This window comes from Anolis carolinensis, unplaced genomic scaffold (assembly GCF_035594765.1).
Source record: "Anolis carolinensis isolate JA03-04 unplaced genomic scaffold, rAnoCar3.1.pri scaffold_9, whole genome shotgun sequence".
NCBI lineage: Eukaryota > Metazoa > Chordata > Lepidosauria > Squamata > Dactyloidae > Anolis > Anolis carolinensis.
In genome coordinates this window covers 15,558,880-15,569,791 of record NW_026943820.1, presented here as the reverse complement: position 1 = coordinate 15,569,791, position 10,912 = coordinate 15,558,880, and positions in this window count along the sequence as shown.

Sequence of the window (10,912 nt, the reverse complement as noted above, 5' to 3'; positions counted from 1 at the left end):
CGTTTTTGCTGCTATGAGCAAAAGCATCCTAAATTATATTGATATCTCCTATACAATGACACAAATTAGGTTGAGAGGGCATATGCCTAAATGTCACCAATGGGAATATATCAATTACTCTTTTCGAAGGCTACCTGATTTTCATACCCCATAAGGCCTTGTAGAGAGTTTCACTGCACTAAGGGCATGCATTAATCAATGTTTTGCATGCTACAATCAATAGCACACTTATGTTTGAGTTTTTGCACTCTTTTACAATAAATATTGATATGTAACAAACTATGTAGAAATGTTCATTGGACTTTTGTTTGCAGTATGTACTGTATTCATTCCACAAATAAGTTAACTAAATGCTGTTTGTTACAAAACAGATGCCAGATAAAATTATGCCATATGTGCTATTAAACACTTTCCTTACTTCTGCTTGCTTTCTTTTTTTACATCAAAACCCAAGACACAATTTTAGAACTGTATTTGGGTTTTCAAGGATTTGAAACATGAAAGCAATATTTCTGAATATTTTTAAAACCTACTGTGCATCATGTAAATCTGAGTAAGTCATTTTAAGGGTATGTTCAAAGAAAAACCCTCCTCCCTGTAAAAGGAATCTCCAAAAAAATGAAAAATAAATAAGAATTTGAATTGTATGCTCCTTGGAGCAGTACTTGTATTTTGCCAATGCTTTACACAGGGATACCCCAATAGATGAAATAAATGTGTTCTTGAGCATTACTTCTTTTAACAAAAACATTGGTACCAGAGGCAGAAATAATATGGAAAGAAAAGGGATAGGTTCCTACTCCTCAAAAAAGAAGAGCAATTCAATATATTTCAACAAACTTTTTATTCAAAAATATTAAGATCAAGGAAGCCATGTATAGTCAAACAAAAACATTTTGAGCCTTCTAGAAATGATTTGAAGCTTTTTCTAATATGCATTCAGGGAGAATTGTTTTTCACCAGCCTGTACCTTTTTATGAGTTCTGTTTTGGCAGCCAACTTACAGATCTATACCATTTAACATGCTACTAGTAATATGACCATACCTCATCACTTACAATCCAGGAACAATGTATTTTTGTTCTTTATTGGGGGGGTTTTATCATGTCAGAAACGACTTGAGAACATACTGCAAGTCGCTTCTGGTGTGAAAGAATTGGCCATCTACAGAAATATTGCCCAGGGGATGCCCAGATGTGTTACCATCCTGCTGGGAGGCTTCGCTCATGTATCTGCAAGCTACAGCTGACAGACGGGAACTCACACCATCTCGCAGGTTCGAACCGGCAACCTTCAGGTAAGCAACTCAACCTTCAGGTCAGCAATCCAGCCAACACAAGGGTTTAATCCATTGCGCCTTCTTGATTGATGTGAAGGCTCTGGTTTATCCTCCCGTTGTATACAATCTATTGTTTTTGACCACTTAACTGACACATATATCTACAACCTGTAAAGATTACCCTGTTATCTTTCTTGTTTGACAATTAAGAAAACATCTAAGTTTCAACTTGTGTGCTTGGACACTTTAATGACAAACAAGCAAAATGGAGCAGTATAATGTATATCACGGGGCGTCTGCTGTCCAAATGCAGAATGAGCACATTGCACAAAACAAAATGTTAAAAGCCATATAGTGGCACAAAATCTGGTTATGCAAAAGACTGACCCTGGTATAAAGTGAGAAGAAATGTAAATGCACCAAAGAAAATAGAGTGCTCTAGTTGTGTATACTTAGTGAAAAGAAGCAGATGCAAGAGAGAGATGAAACAATGGAATTCTTAAGTCACCCCCTTAACACATATATGCAATCCTTTCAACTAATTATAGGAAGCAAAGGGATGAAAATGTTTTTTCAATACAATGGATGCTAGAAAAGCCAAAGCTGGAATCCAGCATGGGATTTACATCTTCATAAAGAGATTTGTGAGTGGAGGAAACAGGACAGAGCACTTTTGCAATATCTGTATTCACCTAGGTTCTGGGGTGAGTTGATTGCAAAGGGGAAAGTGGAAAGAGGGGAAAGAAACTGGGACATTTCAAAAGCTGAAAAAGTAATGTAACAGAGAATTAATTGGGACTGTCTCTACCAGATCCAAATATTAGGAGAGTCTGCAATTCATCTTTTCCTCACTTACAGCAATTTGAGGCACCTTGCATATAGAGAAATCCAAGATTCAACAAAGCACAGGTTCTTCCTGCAAACAGATGCACATGAATATTTAAACTGCACTGGCAAGGCCCACTGCTTGTGTCTTTCCTGCCTGGTTGTCATCCAGTGAAGACTGAAGGGAAGAATTGCAAAAGGAAGACCCATGCATTTAGCCTCATCCAAAAGCTCTCACGTGTACACATTCTGTTATTAAGAAACTACAGCACTATGAATCCATTTCCAATTCTGTAAGGTTGAGTCAGTATATGAAACCACGGATTTCTTAAGCGTCTTTGGCCTCTTTTCTTTTCCCCGGCTGCTTTATTAAAGCAGGTAAAGCACTGGGTCTGTTGTACAAGTCTTATAATATTTCTTCCTATTTTAAAGCACAATAAGGTCAATAAATTGTGTTTACGAAAAGAAGCGAGTAGGGAGGGATTTCAGCAGAGAGAAACAAAGAAGATGATTACAAAAGTCAGACCTCAAAATGTTAATCAGATTCAAAAGCATAAAACATGACAACTTAATGGTGTTTGATTAAAACTGGGGGAGGGATTTAAAGTTCTAAGCATCTGACATTGAATCCTAATACTTTTTTTAATTATAAGATATAAAATGCTTGGAATTTTCTCCAGAAAAAAATTAGACTTGGTAATTTATTTTTCTTGTTTATACAGTACAATTTGCTGATGAAAAAATGTGCTAAACTTATTGATTCATGACCATAATTGTTTAATTATTTATCATTGCAGAATTATATTAGCATTTATAATAATGCAGATGTGCACAAAGGCTAAGAAGTCATATACAGCTTTTGTTTTCTGTTTGCTGTGCTGAAATTAGGTTGATCGGGGTTGTGTGTGCACACGGCCTTATTTTAAGTGTTGCAGTTTTGCAGCTCCCAGTTTTATTGGACTTGCAGCACATATGCCAATAAGCTGTCATCACAAAAATGCTCCCATATTGAATAGGAAAATCTATAACCAAAGCCAGCACTATCTCCAAAGAAATCTTTCCTGAGATTGATTCCTTTGTTATGATGGGCATTAAATCCTCCCTGCACCACAGGTACAGCTGTTTGCCTCCCTGTACCACCCACAGCAAAAAAAAAACAGCCCTTGCATGTTTTGTATAATAGCAACACCAGCACAAATAATTAAACTTACGTGCAGAAAATGTCAGCCTTGTGTCGGCTGAAGTCGTACATGGAAATGACAGGAGAGGAATAGACTGATATTCACTTCATTATTAATCTTTCCTGTTTCTTATAAGCCCAGGACAAGATAAACAAAACCTTTCCTCCAGCCTATGTTCTGTTCCTCTCTTTGAGGAAAATCAATTTCCACAAGAAAGCTACCAGACTTGGGCTGACACCCATCCCTGCCTCAAAAGCTGCTAAAATAGCTTTGCCACGGGCTTCATAAAGAATTTGTTCCCACTAAGTGCTGCTTCCCAGCTTCCTCTTCTTAAAGCGCTGATATTCAAGGCTTTGCCTGCCCCTCTTCTTGCGTGCTCTTTTCACCTAACACTATTTACCAGCAGTACCTTTTCATAATTACAGTCCGTAGCAAAGCAGTTGTAACCCTCTTTAAGCAGATTTTCTGAGGGATCAAATCTCTGTGAAAAAAGCAAAGTATACCAATGTTCCATCTTTTTACTGTGCTTAACTGATTTGCTCTGCGTTTTATCCTCAAGGAGTTGCAGATTCCAAAAAGAGAGGCGAAGATCCATTCACAAATATATACACAGATGCATCTCACAGAGGCAACGTAAAGCATCCTTTCCCATAAAGGGACTCTAAAGGGGTGCCAGTAACAATGCAGGAGGTTTGGTCAAATATGTATCTTTTCAAAAATGTATTCACTGGACTTTCAGACAAGTGTGGCTGCTTTTAAAATGTCCCTGTTTCCCTCTTTTGCTACTACTTTCCCTTCTTTTCCTCAGGTTATCGAGTTCAAAATGCAGAAGGAGTTTGCAATTAACTCAGCAGGGAAAAAGGAGTGGGAGACAAAACTTTGGTCTTCCCAGTAGAATCAAGAAAAAGCAAACTGCCTCTCCTTGCTTGTATGTTCTTCCACAGTCATAATTTTTGCCATCTTGACCAAGGTCTAATTGTGAATCACTGAAAAGTGTACCACTGAAGTAGCACCCACTGAAACCCTTAACTGGATGCTGTGTGAAGAAGTACACTGTTTTTCTGTTCTGAATCTCCCATTATTCAGCCTTACTTAACAAACTCTACATTCAAGTGATATTAGAAATGAAGGAAAATGCTATCCATGCATAATCTCCAAACTTGTATTATGTTATGCTTACCTTTTTTTCTAAAATAATAAGTCCCACATGTTGTAGACACAACAGACACACCGTTGTATCCCTCTGCCATCATTTTGCTACTAGAAATCATAGAATCATAGAATCATAGAATAGTAGAGTTGGAAGAGACCTCATGGGCCATCCAGTCCAACCCCCTGCCAAGAAGCAGGAAATCACATTCAAAGCACCCCCGACAGATGGCCATCCAGCCTCTGCTTAAAAGCCTCCAAGGAAGGAGCCTCCACCACAGCCCGGGCTGTTGAACAGCCCTCACAGTGAGGAAGTTCTTCCTGATGTTCAGGTGGAATCTCCTTTCCTGTAGTTTGAAGCCATTGTTCCGTGTCCTAGTCTGCAGGGCAGCAGAAAACAAGCTTGCTCCCTCCTCCCTGTGACTTCCCTTCACGTATTTGTACATGGCTATCATGTCTCCTCTCAGCCTTCTCTTCTGCAGGCTAAACATGCCAAGCTCTTTAAGCCGCTCCTCCTAGGGCTTGTTCTCCAGACCCTTAATCATTTTAGTCGCCCTCCTCTGGACGCTTTCCAGCTTGTCAACATCTCCCTTCAACTGTCCAATTGCATTGGACAAAGTAGGAAACTTTTGTCTCCTATATTAGTCACTTCTTTCTCTAGTTCTGCTGAATTTTCATAAATGCCTCAAATCTTTTAGGCTACTCACTGAAATTATCAGAACCCAGAAAATACTGTTTTATCTGCACTGTTCCATTATTCAGGTGTAGGCCACCAGGGATTGCTAGAGAGAGAAGGATAGTCCTTTTTATGGGGGTGGAGGGTGGGTTGAAGGAGGAAAACAATTTTCCTGGTTTTCCTGTCCCTGTCCCCCCCCCCCCCCCCAATGTCCCTGACATGGAAAAACCCTCATTTATGATATGGGAAGGGGGGAGAGGAATAACCAGGAAAAATGGGGAAAATTGTTTTCCTCCTTTGACACTCCCCTCATAAAATGGACTATTCTTCTCTCTCTACCACCCACTAGTGGCCTCCACCCAGATGATGGAACAGTACCGTTTACCTTGAAAGAAATCCTGTATTCTCATTCTAGGTCTCCTAGCACAACTCTACATTCAATTTCCACTGAAAGCTGGCTATAGAATCACATTGGAGAGTTGATCTCTCTAGAATCTCTAGGTCCTCCAGTATGACTGGAGGAACCTGACCAAAGAATCACACAGGAGTACCTAAATGTTTCTAAAGAGAACATTTTAAATCAAAACCATCAAAATCAAAACTGCAAAAGTCAAAACCTCAAATGTGGAAGCAGTGTTAGCTGCTTTCCCCAGTCAAAAATTGTAACTACCAAGCCACTTCTCTCTTTGCAGTGAGAACTTATTGGGACTGACTTTCTGCCTGTAGGTAGGAAACATATTGGAAGAGATATTCTGAATGGACGAACTGTGGAACTGAAAGAGTTCATTAACCCCTCTAGTATTAGTATCCTCAATTTTGAAACACCTGTGTTTGTTCCCCCTTTTTAAGAACTTGAAGAGGGGGAAAGAATATTGCAATTACATTTTATGTGTAATTTGGTCCATAATGACCTTCCTAAAGGATAGCCATGAGGGTGAATAAGATGACTGCAAAACATTTTGCTCAATAAAAATTACTATTAAGAGGATTAATAGTCATCTTGCCACATAATTAAAGTGATGTGCATTTGTAGCTTACCTACCTGCCTACTGATGGAGATGCAAGTTACAAGAATGAGAATTGCCATGATCAAAACCAAGTACACAAGGAACACATTGCTTTGTGTGAAGCCGTGAAAGCCATCATGCCCGTATGGCTGTGGTGACAGAGTTGCCAGGAGAAGTGATTGTAGCTACTGTAGCTCTGCACTTGGTGCCATGACAGAAAGAAAGATGATGGAGGCAGAGGAGAAGCTTGGAAAAGGCTGTGAGGAGAGTTGTGTGTGTTATTTCAACACCACATCACAAATGCCAGACAGTAGGAGTGTCCCATTAGAACAGAAAGAATGGACAATGGAAACCCACAAAAGTGTGACCCTCATACTTCTTGGTGAAAGAAATCTAACATACGAGGCTGTTATAAGAGAGGGAAAATACGATCACCCAGAGCACAGAAAAGGCCCTAGAGCTAATTAATAGCTACATTTAGAAGATTAAATCCAAGGAGGAAGGCTATGAAACTTTAGCATCACATGGAATGCATTGTTAGCATTCAGCTGTACTCACACACAGCTGTGATAGAAATACCTTGCTCTAAATTCTATACATACCAGTATAAGATATTAATGGTTTAGATATATTCATTTAACAGATGCCATTACAAAAACTGTGAACCATTATGAGTCAAGGTAGATCAACTTGCAGGTATGCTTCAAAAGGAGAAATAAAAAGGAGACATAAAGGAATACTTCAATCATTTCTAGATGGAGATGTGGAACCTATAGCTCCATGAGATAATTTAGTAAACTCTTATGTATATTACTCACTGTCAATACCTTAAGAAATGATCAAATATGGTGAGTTGGAATAAGAATGTATTGAACAAATGGAGGGTAAAATCAGAGCTATTCTCATTAACACTGCCCAATACACATACAATTATGGGAAGAAAAAGAAAGGAAGATAACAAGTAACAATATCTGAAATGTTCAAAGAATAGCATGCCAGCACTTAGCCGGTAATACTTGAGATGAAGGAGATAATTGAAAGGATGATTGCACTAGCTTCTTGTACTTCATTCATAAGAAAGGTTTTGGAGAGTCTACTCACTCTGCTCAGGGCTCAGCTATAATACAAGACAACTAAAGAGAAAACAATGTGGTGCTGCTCTAGAGTGGCAATGCTTGGGAGCTCTGAAATGATAATATGAAAGATAAAGCAAGGCTCAAGAGAAGCAATTGTGGGCAGAATTACTTGCTACTGAACATTTATGTAAATCACAATAAACCACCAAATGTGCAACAACAAAATGCTGAAATGTTTTGATTTAGAATTTGTTGTGTTGTTAACTACCATCAAGTAAATTTTGACTTATGCAATTGTCATTGATTGAGTCTATCCATCTGTAATGTGACCTTCCCCTTTCATAATGCCTTCTACCTTGCCAAGCACTGTTCTCTTTTGTAGTGAGTCATGTCTTCTCATGATATATCCAAAGTACAAAAGCCCCGGTTTAATCATATTGGCTTTTAGAGTGAGATGAGGCTAATTTGCTGCAGGATCCATTTATTTGTCTTTTTAGCAATCCATAGTATTCATAAAATTTTTCTTCCAAATCATGTTTCAAATGGTTAATTTTCTTCCAATGAGCTTTCTTCATTTTCCAGTTTTCACAACCATATACAGAAATGGGAAATATGATGGCATGAACAATCCTAACTTTAATATTCAATTACGGTATATATCTTACACTCCAGAATATTGTCTATTTTCTTCATAGCTGCTCTTCCAAGTCCTAGTCTTCTTGTGACTTTTTGTATGGAGTGTCCATTCTGATTAATAACTGAGCCGCATTATGGAAAATCTATAACTCTTTAAATAATTTACTATACAGTTTCATGAACCCATTGTTTGCTAGCAAAAGAATATTGTGAGCCTTAAGTGTTGGGTTTTGTGGCATAATTTTTCATAAGCAAGGACTTTCTTCATCAAGACCCTAGCATTCAAGACCTGGCTCTTTACTAGAGCTTTTAATCTATGTTAATTTTATCAATATTTGTATGTATGTATTTTTATCCTTTACAATTTTATCTTGTAAATCGCCTAGAGCATCTTGGATGGAGGGCGATTAATAAGTAATTAAATGATGATGATGATGTTGTTGATGATGATGAAGTGTATTTGTAAAGGGTTACCTTACAATTCCAGAAAATGGAGGTGGGTACGAATGATGTAATATCTATGATGGTATTACATAATCAGTCATTTTACTGTACAACAGTATTCTTCAGTTGTCTGTTGTTAGGGAACTGTGTTTTTCTCCTCTCAACCTGCTCTGGCACCATATTAACACTGTGTTTTCTTGCTGCTGAAACTGCTACTGATCAACCTTCACGTTTCTCCAACCTTCAGAACAACTTGTGCTACTTCCAAGAAGCTAGAGAATTAACTTAGAGCTTTTGCTTAAACAACTTTGAATACAATTTGTACTTTTTCCTTTCTCAGTTTCTATATACATGAAGAGACAGGGAATACGCTCACTGAAAGAGACAGTGCAGCAGGCATACATTAAAGCAGAGCTTTGATTTGAACTCTTCCTCCTGAACTCTGAACAAAGGACACTTATGAATCATTTGTGCCACACAGTGCAGCCTTTTGAACAAGTAACAAGAGAAATCAGTTTTACTAATACAGATCTCACTCTAGATCCCTGTCATGCAGATTTTAAAAATATGCTTTTTATAATACATTTTGATTGTCTAAAAAAACATCAGAGGACCAAGTTGAACTCTTTAAACATACAGAAGAGACCGTAAAGATAATATACTCAACAACTTGAAGAATTAATGTAGACCAAATATGGCATGGCTCCTTGACTTATATCTACTGCATTGGTTATTTTAAATGCAAAAGAGTGAAGATATTGCAAATCACATTGTACTCGTAGACACTCTAATGCAATTTCTGGTTGTACCACTAGGAATCATGAGAACACATAAACTACTGTTTATACAACTGGTGGGGAAACAGAATTCCCAGATGGATTTTGGATTCATGTTTCTCAAACAGCAGTGGTACCATTTACTGATTTGGCTACCAATGTTTTACACAGATGTGACACTACCATTAGAACTGTTAAGAACATGGGAAAGAGGCTTCTTGGTGGCTTTTTTGTTCAGGCAGATCTCAGCTCTGAAGTTATCATAGCAAAAGAATGTTTTAGTAACATTGTGACTTTTAGTTTTACAATATTTCAGTGAGTTTTCAACTGCTCCTGTTCAGGTTTAAAAAATAGAATTGCTTATTTACTTGTTTTAAAGTTTTGTATCAAATATGTTTCAGTTGTGCTTTGTTTTGAATTAGCTATGAATTGCTTTGGCTTCTGTACAGGGGGAAAGGCCAGGCATAAATAAAAAAGCAAGAAACTTTGAAGGTCAGAGAATATTTGCATCTTTTGATCCTTCGCTAGCATGAACGATGTTGCATTTGACACCTATTTTTGGTCTATCACACCACAGTATTTGTCTTCATAAAAGATCATAGAATCATAGAGTTCAAAGAGACCACAGGGCCCATCCAGTCCAACCCTTTGCCATGCAGCAAAAGTACAATTGTGTGAATAAGGTCAAAGAAAGTAAAAGTCAATACAATTCCACTAGAGCATTGTTACCATCATATTAGGTTTAGGGTGCTACATACAGTGATTATAGGAAGCTGAGAACAACTACAAGACATGAGCAGATGCTGAAACCTGAATTAGAAAAAGGATTCTAGTCCAATATCTAAGATCTACTGACAAAAAGGTTCATCTTCCACTATATATGGAACACCTAAGCATTAGGAAGAATGTTCTGGTTGTAAGAGCTATTTGACAACAAACTTGCAAATAAACCAGTAAAATGTGGCTTGACAATACTACTGTTAGGTGAATCTATAATTAAGCAACTGAATCCAAAAGATGTCTCTCTCCAATAATAATGTAATAATAAAACTTTATTTATACCCCACCACCATCTCCCCAACGGGGACTCGGGGCGGCTAACATGGGGCCACGCCCAGAGCAATACAATATAATAACATATAAAAACAACATATCATAACACAATTAAAAGCAATACAATAGATGACAATAGACATTACATCAAGAAATAAAAAAACAAACAAAAACAAAACAAAAACAGTAAAACAAGGGCAGGCCGCATGGACACAAGGATAAAACTCGGAGTCAGAGGGACAGAGGGGGTACTCCATTGTGGACAAGGACACATGAAAGTAGGGCAGTCTAGAAAATAAATGCTGAGGGGGGAGTAATGGTTCCTCTTCATCCTGGAAAGAAGTGACTAGTGGAATGCCGCAGGGTTTGGTCCTGGGCCTGATCAACATCTTCATTAATGACTTGAATGAAGGTTTGGAGGGCCTGCTTATCAAGTTTGCAAGTGACACCAAATTGGGAGGGATAGCTAATACTCCAGAAGACAGGGTCAGAATTCAAAATGACCTCAACAGATTAGAGAGCCAGGCCAAAACTAACAAAATGAATTTCAACAAAGATAATTGAAAGATACTATACTTAGAAAAAAATGAAACACACAGATACAGAATAGGTGACACCTGGCTTCACAACAGAGACTCATGTGAAAGAGATCTTGGAGACTTCATGGAGAACAAGTTGAACATGAGCCAACAGTGTGATGCAGCAACTAAAAAGCCAGTGGGATTTTGGGCTGCATCAGAAGGAGTATAGCATCTGCTGTCTAGATCAAGGGCACCAGGGAGCCTGGAGACTTGTCACCCCACACCACAC